Genomic DNA, 15465 nt, shown 5'->3' with positions numbered 1-15465 from the left:
AGACTCACTGTCCATTTTCAGATTTGTATTGTAATGTACTTTGTTATTCCTTTTTCCCATCAGGAATCACCTACTGAAATTAGTCTCCTGACTGAATACACGACTTTTACATTCGCATACACACAACACACACACACACACACACACACACACACACATAACCATACGCACGCACGGATGGGCCAAACCAATATATCTATATATCGAGAAGCTTAATAGCGTATTATTCCACCTCTGGAACACAATGCAGCATCGATTCTTCGTGGCATGAATTCGACAAATCTCTGGTACGCTGCTGGTGGTATTACTGGTCAGTGGCTTGTGGGTGCATAGCTGGCGTTTGATAACATCCCAGATGAGTTCCCCAGGTACATATTAAATGATTTGGTGGCCAAGACATCGACGTGAGTTCATTATGTTGCTCCTGAACCACTGTATCACGATTCTAGTCTTATGACATGGTGACTTATCCTGCTCGAATAAGCCATCGCCATCGGCAAACTCATCAAACTTGAAGGGACGCAAGTACTCCGCGATGATGTATACTTAACCACAGCTGTCATGGTGTCTTCTATTACTACCACAGGTGCCATCATAGGCCACGTGAATATTCCCCATAGCTTAAAGCTCCCCCACTGGCCTGCGTCCTTGGTGCGGTGCATGTTTCCATCAGACTTTGGGCTGGGTGACACAGTATCCGTACGAGACCTTCGACCTGCTGGAACAAAAAACTTGATTCATCCGACCGGACGACTCGTTTGCATTTATCCACGGTCCAGTCTCTGTGATCCCTTGCCTATTATATTTTGTAATGGAGGATGTCGCTGGGTAAATATGGACACACGTTACTTGCTCCACTATTGTTCTCTATCGTCTGAAGTACCACAGATCTCCGCCTATTCTAGTGTAAAGAATGGGCACGCATCCAAACTACGTTCTGTGAAGAGGCTTGGACGTCCAACATCTTGCCGCCCAACAATAGTTTCATTGATCTTCATCCATTTCCCACAGGTAATTAATAAAGTATCATACGAACAGCGAATCAGCTTCACTGTTTCCGAGATACTCGTTCTCAAGTGCGGTCCATTTTCGTCTCTTCTCTGCTTATGCAGGGTGTTTCACAATTCACTTCTAGGGGTTGTAGAGGAGACTTAGTACATAAAGTTTTGAGTAGGAACGTATGTATGGAAATGAATCGTTTGGATATAAACCAAATTTGAAGATCGGATCACTTTCATAACTCCCGCTTAACTGTATGCACACACGGGAGACAATGCGAGCTCAGACCTGTGTACTCTACATGAGCTTATGGAATAGGAAATGTTTCGAGTACTCAACAATGTGTTCCACGAGAGGTGTAAATAACGAAATGAGACTGAATTTTCGCCTATTTTATTCCAATAACGTTACAATTGAATATTGACCCTTTCAAAGTACAAGGTGTTTCAAAATGAATATACAGGTTTTAAGACTTTGTAGCATTTATTACGTTCACCTTACAAACATAAATAATATATCAAATGAAAGAGCAACTCAAATAGTTTTGTTTGTATACCTCTACGCAAAGGGAAGAGACTGGAACGACCAAGAGTGACTGTAGAACGTGTTGAACGAGTGAGAGCCTTTCACGCGTAACACCAAGAAATCAGTTTGGATGGCTAAGCGTGTTTTAGCATTACCAGTGACGTCTCTGTGGAGACACTTGAGGAGACGCTTACATCTACGTCCTTAACGTCTGCAATTGTTATAAGCTGTAAAAAGCCTACAGCGCACGGTTTATGTGTCAACTTCGCAAACGAAACGTTGCTGCATGACGATGACGATATTCTGGATTGTGTAGTCTTCGTGATGACTTGGAATTTCACCTTAGTAAACACTTGTAAGAAAAACTGTTTCAGCTTCTGTTTCATTTGATCTATTATTTACAACTGTAAGTTGAATGTAATAAACACTACAAAGCCTTAGAACCCGTACCTTCATTTTGAAACGCCCAGATCTTCCCTTGAGAAACCACACAGCGCTGGAGACGGTACTTCCAGTCTTTACAGCAGTGCTTGAACTCGGATACTGGAATAATCTTCAGCTTGTCGGTTACAGTCATTTGAATGTTCTCTAGGGCCTCTCTTGACGTGCGTTTTCAATATCGTAACCAGTACTGATGTGTTCCAGAAAATAGCGGTCAGGTTCGTTCGATTCCAAGAAGTAGATCCTTTTGGTCCTGCGGTGCTGCTGGTTCTGCGTGAGATTTCTTGTAATCTGTTTTGAGCAGACTTACCTCATCACAGAGGTCACTGTCTGATGATCGGTAGTGTGACCCAGATTCAACTCTGCCACAACCACTCTGACTGGACCGATGATCCGTATGCACAAGATCCCGGACTCCGTCGACGTTTGCATCAGTTCTTGAAACAGAAGGCCTTCCACTACAAGTTCATCTTCAACTGACCATCTTTCTTCTGCAAATGCCTTAAACTACCGAAAAACCTGGGCCCTTGACAAAACACTGTCGTCGCAGGCCTGACGAAGTTTTGGAGACACTTGTGTCGCACTGTGTCCAAGTCACTCAGAATTCGTGTCGTTTCCTGTCTGAATGCACAAGTAAAAGCTTCTTCACTACAATAATAATAATAAAAAGAAACAACTCTATGGATAACCAACGTGACACTAGCGTTGTCCGAAGCACACTGGTGGAGCCTCACATATTCGCCTGCCTCCCCTCCAAGTTCGGCATCAGCAGCGTTGCTGGATTGAACAACATGCTGTCAGTCTCGTTACTTTAAATACACACCTGGTGTTCCACTTGACGAAGGATATCCTCTTCAGAGTTGAGAGTGCGACGTGTCCGTGGAGCACCAGAGCCAACCCTCCTAGTAGCGAACGTACCATTTTCTCACAACCATTCTTGTAGTCGAACAAAAATGATATGTGATGTTATAATTATAATAGGGACTGACGATGGCGTCCTCTTCTCAGTTTCTGTGCGAACCCTGGAGCAGAAGATTTGAAAGTGATCCGATCTTTAAACTTACTTGTCTTTTATATACAAATGGTACACTTCCGGACATGGATTATTTATCAAAACCTTACCTACTAAGTCCCTCTAAAACCTATAGGAGCATGTAAAAGGAGCTGTGAAATACCCTGGATACTTCGCTTACAGCGTCATTTGCGAGCAACGTCACCAGGTGGCATTCAGTTCCACGCAGGACAGTGGTCATAATATATTGGTTATATAATTGCGTGGTGTCCGAAAGAACAGACACATATCATATAATTGACACGCATCGATGGAATATGAATCCACGAACATCAGTGCAGGCGCACGTTTACGTTCGACTTCCAGCAGGAATCTAAAATTAGCGAGCATGCAGGACGTGGACAGGGAATGCGGATAGTGCTCGCATTTGTGCGATTAACACTGTATCTGGATGGTTTAGTGGTTAACACAGCTGCCAAGTGAGCAGGAGATCCCGGGTTCCTATCCCAGTCCAGCACATATTTTCACTCGTCGCCGCTGACTCCGTATAAAATCCCGATACAGCTGATATAATCAGTTCATTCTCTTTCCTTTCCCTTCTCTCCTTCGCCTTCAGTTTACATACAATTTACTGGCACACCAGTGTATTCTGTTCAAGTTGTTCAGCTTCTGTCTTAATATTGAAAAAAAAAATGATTATCGTCAAATTCGTGACGCTCACAACGTGCCAAAATCTCATGCTGTTTGCTATTGCCAGTAACACTGTTTTATGTCTGCGTAAGTTAGAATTCCCGACGTTTCTTCCACTACAGAGCGCTTCAGACAGAACTGAGGGGGGTCAATACAGCGTGCCTGTGGAATATAAATTACTCACTTCTCTGCGGGTAACATGAGAAATAGCTGGACTTTACAAAGCGTTTGGCAGACTGAGAAATACGCTGAATGGATATTGAATATTGATTTCCCATCGAAAGTGGGAAGAACGTTGGCGTGGGAGATGAAAGGCCAGGATTCATAAAGTTTATAACAGAAGACTGAAATACGCCGAACAGAGAATTGTTCTGGGAACAGACGTACGGATAAAAAGTGCGTGCGGCGGCCAGTCTGAAGGGGAAAAGTCAAAGAGCGCATGTGCTGATAGTGCCAGCAGCAGACGAGGAACAGCTGCGGAACGAGGCCACATGTCTCCTGAAACCAGCGAGTGTAGGGCGCAGATAGTGGATAGGGTCGAAAATGACTTGACGCGAAATCTGCGAGTGAGGGACGAGTACATAGTCTGCTCGGGATTGTACAAATGGAAAAGACCACAGAATTTGTGTTCACTGATCCGAGAAGAACTCAGATTGACTGACGTTAATATCCAGACTTCATTTGTCCAGTTACATGAAGAGACAGATAAAATTATGTCGTTATAACGAAGGTGATCAATATACAGATTGTAACGGTTATAAGTACAGATATTTGTATATGTGGTATCTTAATACTTACACACATCATCTACATCTACATCCATACTCCGCAAGCCACCTGACGGTGTGTGGCGGAGGGTACCTTTACCTCTATCGGTTCTCCCTTCTATTCCAGTCTCGTACTGTTCGTGGAAAGAAGGATTGTCAGTATGCCTCTGTGTGGGCTCTAATCTCTCTGATTTTATCCTCATGGTCTCTTCGCGAGATATACGTAGGAGGGAGCAATATACTGCTTAACTCCTCGGTGAAGGTGTGTTCTCGAAACTTCAACAGAAGCCCGTACCGAGCTACTGAGCGTCTCTCCTGCAGAGTCTTCCACTGCAGTTTATCTATCATCTCCGTAACACTTTCGCGATTACTAAATGATCCTGTAACGAAGCGCGCTGCTCTCCGTTGGATCTTCTCTATCTCTTCTATCAATCCTATCTGGTACGGATCCCACACTGCTGAGCAGTATTCAAGGAATGGGCGAACAAGTGTACTGTAACCTACATCCTTTGTTTTCGGAATGCATTTCCTTAGGATTCTTCCAATGAATCTCAGTCTGGCATCTGCTTTACCGACAATCACCTTTATATGAACATTCCATTTTAAATCACTCCTAATGCCTAGTCCCAGATAATTAATGGAATTAACTGCTTCCAGTTGCTGACCTGCTGTATTGTAGCTAAATGATAAGGGTTCTTTCTTTCTATGTATTCGCAGCACATTACACTTGTCTACATTGAGATCCAATTGCCATTCCCTGCACCTTGCGTCAATTCGCTGCAGATCCTCCTGCATTTCAGCACAATTCTCCATTCTTACAACCTCTCGATATATCACAGAATTATCCGCAAAAAGCCTCAGTGAACTTCCGATGTTATCCATAAGGTCATTTATGTATATTGTGAATAGCAACGGTTCTACGACACTCCCCTGCGGCACACCTGAAATCACTCTTACTTCGGAAGACTTCTCTCCATTGAGAATGACGTGCTGCGTTCTGTTACCTAGGAACTCTTCAATAAAATCACACAATTGGTCTGATAGTCCATATGCTCTTACTTTGTTCATTAAACGACTGTGAGGAACTGTATCGAACGCCTCGCGGAAGTCAAGAAACACGGCATCCACCTGGGAACCCGTGTCTATGGCCATCTGAGTCTCGTGGACGAATAGCGCGAGCTGGGTTTCACACGATCGTCTTTTTCGAAACCCATGCTGATTCCTACAGAGTAGATTTCTAGTCTCTAGAAAAGTCATTATACTCGAACATAATACATGTTCAAAAATTCTACAACTGATCGACATTAGAGATTTAGGTCTATAGTTCTGCACATCTGTTTGACGTCCCTTCTTGAAAACGGGGATGACCTGTGCCCTTTTCCAATCTTTTGGAACACTACGCTCTTCTAGAGACCTACGGTTCACCGCTGCAAGAAGGGGGCCAAGTTCCTTTGCGTACTCTGTGTAAAGTCGAACCGGTATCCCATCAGATTCAGTGGCCTTTCCTCTTTTGGGCGATTTTGTTTTTCTATCCCTGTGTCATCTATTTCGATATCTACCATTTTGTCATCTGTGTGACAATCTAGAGAAGGAACTACAGTGCAGTCTTCCCCTGTGAAACAGCTTTGGAAAAAGACATTCAGTATTTCGGCCTTTAGTCTGTCATCCTTAGTTTCAGTACCATATTGGTCACAGAGTGTCTGGACATTTTGTTTTGATCCATCTACCGCTTTGACATAAGACCAAAATTTCTTAGGATTTTCTGCCAAGTCAGTACATAGAACTTTACTTTGTTGGTTGTTTTTTCTCTGTGTCAAACAGATTTCTTGCAAACATGTCACTAACTTTACGACCTGATGTTTTCTGCACGGGCATAACTGCACCATAAGTGACTTCGTCTGTCAGTGTAGACTAATTTTTTTGCGTCCACGCACCCAAAATTCAGCATCTGATCTCCTATCCAGGGGAAAGTAAGGATTAATTGTTTGGCGCTTTTGTCACACATACTTGGAGGAATAAACCAACATACAGACATACGATTTGTAATAACTATATTTATTAGTCAGTTAATGATGTAAATACTGATATAATGGTGTTCAGTATTGCGTCCTCAGTCACCAACAGAAGTACCTGCATTTATACCCGTTACACCGTGTATATAAACAATTTCGTGTGGCTCCACTGACTGGTGCAAGTCTTTCAGTTGGATGCCACTTGGGCGACTTGCGTGTCATGTGGACAGGCTGTAAACGATAACTGTTTTCAGCGGTCTGCAGTAATGTAGGCGGAAGTGAAACAAACAGTTTGACACAAGACGCTTGTGGTCTATCAAGCCGGGAAACACCCTCAAATTGAGCTAAAAAAGCCACGTATACTTGGAGGAATAAACCAACATACAGACATACGATTTGTAATAACTATATTTATTAGTCAGTTAATGATGTAAATACTGATGGAATGGTGTGCAGTATGTAAACAACAACGTGAGATGTTGAATATCCTTGTCCCCCTCTCATGCCACCGACTTTTGTTAACGTTAATAAGTTAACCTTTCTAGTGAAGGTAATGAAATAAAGACTTTTTGGACATGTTATACAAAAATAAAACTACGCTTCCTATTCGATTAAAGCCTAACTCTTACAAGAACACTAGTCTCGTACTAAGATGGCCGGAGGAACAACATGGCCTCAATGTTAACTTAACTCTGTTAAAATTCACAAAACTGCGATGCAAAATGTACACAAACGTCACATTTACAATTTGTAAGTGAGCGACTAAACAGGTGTGTATCACTGACGACATAGTAACGGAATGGACTCTATATGCACGAAATTTGAATGAATGAAGTAAAGCAGCACTCAAGATCCTGATGCTGGAAGAGTGTCGACGGCTGCAGAAGGAGCGTCGTGCAATCACAGCCGTAAAAACGGAAGTAAAACAGAAAAGTTCGTCTAATATTTTCGTATGGTATTCTGTTACTGATTTTTTGTGTGGAAAGGTGTCTCCAGCGCTCTGGAAACGATTCCATTCATAGATGCCGTGTATGTAGATAGATTATGTTGGAGAGTATTCATTAGGACGGTACAAAGTTTACGTTGCTAGAAATAAATCATTCGGGATGCAAATATAAGGCCTAATTTTCGATGTACTTTTCTACACACCTTACGCTTTCCCTATGAATTTACATGCTTCCAGCGGTAATATTCGTTTTATAAATTCTCCGGCCATTTACCTTGCAGCATCTGCGGTATACATCGTATGCTCCTCAAGATGCTAACTTTGGTGCACGTGACCGTTGGTATGAATATTACTGAAGGGCGTTTTCAATGCACCAAGTGTGTGTAACCGGAAAACAAATTTAAAAAAATAGTGAAAAATAGTTAAAAATAGCAACTTTCTTGATGTAACTGATCATCATACGTCAGGATATGCGTTTTCATCGCTAGTTCTGGAACAAAATAACTCTGAAAACAAGTGTCACCAATCTGAAATGGATTATACCGTTACTGTGCTATCATTCAGTCATTTCACAATGTCGCTAAGTAGAGATGTGGCAGCCTACGAACTCCATTAAAAAAAAGACGCGTTTTCTCAGTAATTCTTCTGTATATGGGTTGAGATATGGAAGAAATTATTTCACCGGTGGAAAGACTTAGAAACAGTTGAAACAGCCACAGTTAATATCACTAGCCTAAATGTCAACAACCTGATAATAATTTAATATTGTATACTGTCACCACGAACGCTACTATTGCTTCGAATATTTTGGACTAATATACAACAGCACCTACATCTACATCACGTGCACACTCTGTAGATCACACTTCCGTGTCTGGCACTCCCGTAAATAATAATAATAATACTTGCTTCTCAAAAAGAGCTTTTAGAACAGTCTTGGAAGTTTTCCACTCAGCTGTAGTTTCTCTTCCCCGTGATTTCCCGAAGAGTTCAACAGGATTCGACGTAGGGAAGCAGAATAGCCACTGCAGTTAGAATTACGCACTAATCTTGCTACACACCTCTCACACGACCTCTAAAAATGCGAAGATTGATTGCCTTTTAAATAATACTCACTAAACACACCAGTATAAAACATAAAAATGGTCGGCGTATCTCGTGGCCACGGAATAACTATGAGCACCCAAGAAATAGTTCCGGATGACGAGTTGTTTTCAAGTAACAGGCCCTCTGTTAACCTGTCACTCCGTTGCTTACCCCATGCGCTCCATCCATTTTGGGAACTTGACACTTTTGTTTGGAGATTATGTAGCAAGTAACTGAGATTTGCTCTCGACATATCTGACGAAGATAGGAATGATGTTGAAATATAGTAATTTCATCAACTCGGCCGAAGACTCGTAACTCTGGAGGTTAGGAATGTCACCAATAGAGCTTAACATATCCCAAGCCGTCGTCGAATGGTGGAGTCTGCTGTTTGACTATAATAACCAGTGATCTGGAATCAGATGTCTACAGATAACGTATTTATTTATCTTCAGCGGTAAAATACGTGAACTGGAATAGAAGCAATAAATTCTGTTTTTGAATCAAATTCAACCATAACATATCAATAATTATGAACAAATCTTGAAACTCGAGTATATTTATCGTACTTTTACGCGAAAATCCATGTCTGAATAGATACTAAAAGAATAGCTACTATTGATGCCCATTACTTAAGTACGGTAAGACGCATGCATCACCATTTTTCTGTTTAAATCTTAATCCTTCTTGCGAAACTAATGAGATACAACAAAGACTACCAGATAACTAAAAAAATACAATGCCTGACAAAAAAAATTCAACAACCAGAATGGGAAGAGAAACAAAATGAAATTTCAGTATGTGAGAGTGTGTGCGATGTTATTTCAGTATCAAATTTACAAACAACTCGGCAATATAAGCACACTATCTGTACGACTTTGTACCTCATTAGTCTGGACGGATGCACTGATTCGTTTGAGAAGGATGTCATGAAGCTGCTGTCTCCTCACCTGAGACAGGTTGGCCCACAGCTGATTTAGTTGATCCTTGATGTGCTGGATACTGGCACAGGGATGGAGTTGAGGTCCGAGCTGGTCCCACACGAGTACTGTCTGAGACAGGTGTGGGGATCTTGCTGGCCACGGAATAACCTCGACAACACACAGACATTTCATAGAGACCCACGCCAAGTGTGGTCGAGCATTGTCCTGTTGAAAAATGGCACCACAATACTGTCGCATGTAGAAACACATGCGCAGGCACGATGTCCGTGGCTTACCTTTACATCATCATAATTCCCTCAATAACTATCTCAAGTCATACACGAAAGTTTCCTGGACCTGACTGCACCTTATTGTTAAAACCACTCAAGATAACTGGAAAAAAAACGGTTTTCGTTTTTTTCTTCCCGTTATTTCCTGTAACCAACGTAGAAATGAAGCAAAGACTGAATAGTTTTACACCCTCTGATTCAAGATATATAGACTCAAAATACTGAACTAAATAAGCAAATAGAAGAAAACTTAGTCCGTCCACCATTCGCTGCTTCTCTCGAAAAGTAATAAGTGACTGAATTCTACAAAAAGATCAAGATTCTCCTAATGACTATAATTTTTTTCTAAACTCTGCTCCAAAATTATGTTGTAATCAGGGATCGTATTACTGTTTGGGCATTACAAATAGTCAGTGCTAAACGGAGAAAACTGTGGGTGAACTCCGTTTTTCGTGTGAACTTGTCCGTTTTCAAGAGTTACAAGCAGATAAAGGCATATTATGTACACAGTGGCAGCAGTTCAGCGACTTTCTGTTTTCATTTTGTATTAAGAATGAATTGTTGCTAAGTTTCTGATTTAGTACGCTTACCATAATTTTCTTCCTGTTTTATGATTTCATAGAAACGGCAGACAAATCTTTACTTTTAAACTAAATGAAGCATTGTACTCCACTGCTACATCACTTGGTAAAAATATTTCCAGACTACGATTGGTACAGTTCTGAAATACAACGGATGTCCAGCGACGACAGCGAGAAACTATTGTAAAGACCAGATGGAAGCAAGTCCTACACAATGCACGTACTTGCCTATCTTAAGCCACAATAAATGGAAACGAGGACATTATTGTCTTAACAGCGTTGTACCAATTCACATGCCATGTGTCTGTAGCTTTTTTCTGTCGGCATTGTTATTAAAATGGCACTGATCGCTTTTTTCATTTACTATAACAAAGCAATATTTCAAATCAATCGAAATTTTACGAATTCTTTTTTCCAATAAAGTTTATTGATAATTGATATTTCGGTGTTTTTATTCGATTATTAGTAAAAAGTAAGGAATGCCTTTTATAACCGATACCAAACAAATACCGAATCTGTTTTAACCGATCGGTTTTTCACAGCCGTAAGGAATATACGTAGAGATAATATTAAGACGTAAAGACGATAGATCAATCCTTAAGGTGAAATAGAAGAAGAAGGAGATGATGATGATGATGAAGAGCAGGAGTAGGAGAAGGAGAATATAATAAGAGAAATACAACCTTTCCTTAAGCAAAAGATACGTTTAGTTATGTTTCAGTGGGTATTGAAGATAAATAGCTGCTTCGTTAGTTACTTTTGCAAGTTTCCTTCACGCAGTGCACAAAAGCGTCCTTTCACGCCACATTCTCGCGGCTGATGTGGTGCACATATTTACCGTAGCGGTACAGTAGATCACACAATGATTAGCTCGGCAGAGCGCCAGCTATTGTGGTTGCCCACAGGTGGCGACAGTGCTGAAGCTCGGAACGTGGTGCGGAGAATTCCTCGTCATTGTTAATGGATAGCGCGCTGGCTGTACAGTTGCTTTGTCTGGGAGGAGCCGTGGCGAACAATAGTCGCATTACGCCGTCTTACGCTCCGAGTCGGAGCTTCGTTAATGTTGCAGTACGCTTCATTAGCTGGTTACGACGCACAAAATGCCAAAGGGAGTGGCGGTCTTGTTCTTCCCACGCTGGAATGTGCTCTCATAGATGCCGTTTACTCTCCCTAGGGTATCGTTTGGATAGTGCTAATTAATTAAGCAGTCACTTCAGCTACTCGATCTGTATGGACAGCGCAATTGTGCTGTCTAATAGACTAATATACCATCACGTATCTCAGCCGCAACGACTTCCCGTGAAATACGGCCTACTTGTGTCATACCAGGTCCACGTAAATATAGCTTACATCAGGGGAGAGTGACCCAGCCCGTCGTAAGACGTCCCGAAGTTCAGGCTTGCATGATATAAATTCTTAATAAAAAATATAGGAAATCATATTAAACATTCACCTCTATGTTGTTGATTGTTCGTTCTTTAACATAATTACACTTGCAAGTGTCCTTTTGTTATATAAACATTACCACACGTGATAATTAACAGTATTCATTTATTAGTATACTGGAGTACTAAGGTACCCACCCTCTGCTCAGTAGAAGTGAGCCAGTTGTACAATGGCTAGTAAAAAACGTGAAGCAAACAGAGTACGTGGTCGGATGTTAATGTAATTTCATACACGTACTTATCAACTGCAAGTGTGTAAATGTTTAGAGCTGCAGTCCTCTGCGAGAAGGAGACCGGCCTCTGGAGTGATTAGTTTTCTTGTTTAGAGTTGTTACCAGGCTTGGTGGGGTACTTAAAGCGCGTGAACAGGTCAGATGGTCACTGCGAAGGACACGAAGATGCTGCGTACTCGTGTGAGACTGTGTTATCAGAGCGTGATAGAGTTTATAAGGGGCCCCATTATAAGTCTTCATTTGGCCTGCTGGTCGAATCGTGCAATATCCAGATTTGTGGAGCATGCATATATGACAGTGGCCCGATGCTGGACGGCATGGGAAAGTGAGGGTAGCCACACTAGTCGTCGACATTCCGTCGGCCACGCCTGATCACCGCAAGGTAGGCGCGCAGTATTGTGCACCATGAATATCGTAACCACTTCACATCTGCGCCTGCCACCCGAGAACAAGTAAAGGACTCCCATTTGTCGGAGACTACCCTCAGCCGGACCAGGGAATTACAGTCCCATGCGTAGGCTGTCGTTATCACCTGCATTTGGAGTGGTGCTGTGACCAGGAAAAGTGGACCGCAGAGGAACGACATCGTATAGTGTTCAGCGACGCATCACGGTTCTATACTACCGCGGATAATCATATTCGTCGAATATATCGTCGACCTGGAGAGCCTTCCACGACGTGGAGGTGCGCAAGCGCCGAATCGAATCCGTCAGGCGGATTAACGACGAGAGTCGATGTGTCGGTCAGCTTGTTTGTGGTTTTTTAGACGGTTTCCCTCATTCCACTAGGTGAGTGCCAAACTGGTATCTAGGTCCCATCTCGGCTGCACGAGTCACAAACATTTAGGAATCTTTCGCTCACTTTCACATGAATAACACTATACGCACACAGCTGGGGTGGAAATAATCCTGTAGGTGGCGGGGATTAACGAGGTGGCGACGGTAAGGGCATCGGTCCACCTCTAAAATTAACCATGCCACATCCGTTAATAAGCACGAAGACCTTGCGCCGACGCAAGACACACTCACACTCAGACTCACTCACACACACACACACACACACACACACACACACACACACACACACACACACAAACGAAAGACGTATCCTCCTTTCTCCCGAGCCTCTTCTTCTGCAACGCGCATAGGACAGAGCTACCTTTGGATGCCTGGTGTCCTTCATCCTTTCGGCGCTGTACAATCTCAGTTGCAAGTATCAAAGAAGGCTTTTAGAAGTTCATAATTGTTTGTTAATTGTAATAGTAAATGAGTAACACATTCAAGACGTTCTTGAAAATATTAATTGTATGATCAGGAACTGGTTTGCAGGTTCTTAGCCATCGTCAGGTGGCATATCATTCTTATTTTTAGAAGTTTCGTAAAGAATTTAAATTTTTTGTAAGAGCTGACAGTCGGATAAAGGAGAAGCATCGATCTATATTGTTTGTGAAAACTTCTAATAGTCTTCATCGCAATAAAAAATAAAATGACAATTTGCTGATTATCCGTTTCGGTTTATTAACACCCATCTTCAGGTTGATTAACACCCATCTTTAGATGATCCTGACTAAAGAATTGGTACGCACAGTAAGTACAGTATTGGCCAGATCATCGTTACAAAGTGTAATACGAATAATTAAACGAAAAACTCACTCACAAATTAGGCCTTATGCCTATTCCAAATGGACGACTGTCACCTACAAGACAGTACGAGAAGTGATTTACGACCGTGGGTCATATCATCAGCATGTCGCCAAAACGTCCATCCGCTGTTGTCAGGAGATGGATTTTGTTAATGCCGCTGTTTCTTTATTCAAGCAGCTCCTCATTTGGCCTCACGAGACAGAGTGGGCATTTTTCGTTGCGACGGAATCTACTCACGAAATTCGAAACACCAACTTTCTCCTCCAAATGCGAAAATATTTTGTTAACACAGACCTACATAGGGAGGAACGATCACCACGATAAAATAAGGTAAATCAGAGCTCGTACGGAAAGATGTAGGTGTTCATTCTTTCCTATACGAGATTGGAATAATAGAGAATTGTGAAGATGGTTCGATGAACCCTCTGCCAGCCACTTAAATGTGATTTGTAGAGTATGCATGTAGATGTAGACGTACATCTATCGTGCGTTGTCTCACTAGCAGTCATTTCTCGCCAGGCGACGCTATCACCAGGGCGGGCTTAGATCGATAATGGATCGTTGGTCACCATAGTCTGGCTGATGAGTGTGTAGATATGAAACTGGGTATCTATGGTAGCTTCCTTTATTTAAAAATTTCCCCAAATAGTAAGTTTTAGCGCAAAATCGGCGTGCAATGTCAGAAGCCGGTTAAAAAACCTTTCTAACCATGTTTCATTCATTACTGTCCGATTAGAATGTGTTGAGAATGGGGGATGTTGCCTTGAGAGACAATATGTATGAATAATTTTCTTACATCGGTGAATAATACATCATTTTAGATAAAGTTCAAGAAATTACATTTCAGAAGTGTAGTGTTTGAGAATATATGTGCAAAAATTTCAGAAGTACATTTTACGTAAGTAATTTAAGAATCATAGCAGTCACAAACTTTCCAAAATTTGATAACATCATAACACACACCATATAGGTAAAATCGAAGTGTGCAATATTAGTTGCCGCGCGGTGTTGATCTTAGCATAAGTTAGTTTAATTAGTGTGCAAGTCTAGGGATCGATGACCTTAGCAGTTTTGCCCCTTAGGAATTCACACACATTTGAACATTTTTTTGCATTATCACTTATAAGTATATCAGCAGTCACTAGGACTATGTGGACCGGTTCGCTAACTACCGCTATACGGGCGTGTGAATGAGCGAAAATCTGTTTCTTTCGGTCGTTTGCACCTACGTTTTGAAAGTCAGTTCTTATGTTTTTTTCCCATCTGTGAATAGTCTTTTCCTTTCTGTCTTGTCTCACTCCGCTTCGGCTTCTACCTGCGGATTCATTGTGTCCCATGTGTTGCTGACATCAGGTAGGTGTGCGCGCCCGGTAGCTGAGTGGTCAGCGCGACAGACTGTCAATCCTAAGGGCCCGGGTTCGATTCCCGGCTGGGTCAGAGACTTTTCTCCGCTCAGGGACTGGGTGTCGTGTTGTCCTAATCATCATCATTTCATCCCCATCGACGCGCAAGTCGCCGAAGTGGCGTCAAATCGAAAGACTTGCACCAGGCGAACGGTCTACCCGACGAGAGGCCGTCGTAAAAAAAAAAAAAAAAATGGCTCGGAGCACTATGCGACTTCTGAGGTCATCAATCGCCTAGAACCTAGAACTAATTAAACCTATCTAACCTAAGGACATCACTCACATCCATGCCCGAGGCAGGATTCGAACCTGCGACCGTAGCGGTCGCTCGGCTGAGACTGTAGCGCCTAGAACCGCACGGCCACTCCGGCCGGTGGCCGTCGTCAAACGAGATTATTTATCAGGTAGGTCAGACTGGGAATGGACCACTTCAGCTGGCAGGAAAGACCCTTATGAATAGCAACAGAAG

The sequence above is a fragment of the Schistocerca piceifrons genome, chromosome 4 (assembly GCF_021461385.2).
Source record: "Schistocerca piceifrons isolate TAMUIC-IGC-003096 chromosome 4, iqSchPice1.1, whole genome shotgun sequence".
Classification (NCBI taxonomy): domain Eukaryota; kingdom Metazoa; phylum Arthropoda; class Insecta; order Orthoptera; family Acrididae; genus Schistocerca; species Schistocerca piceifrons.
This window is presented reverse-complemented; position numbering follows the sequence as displayed.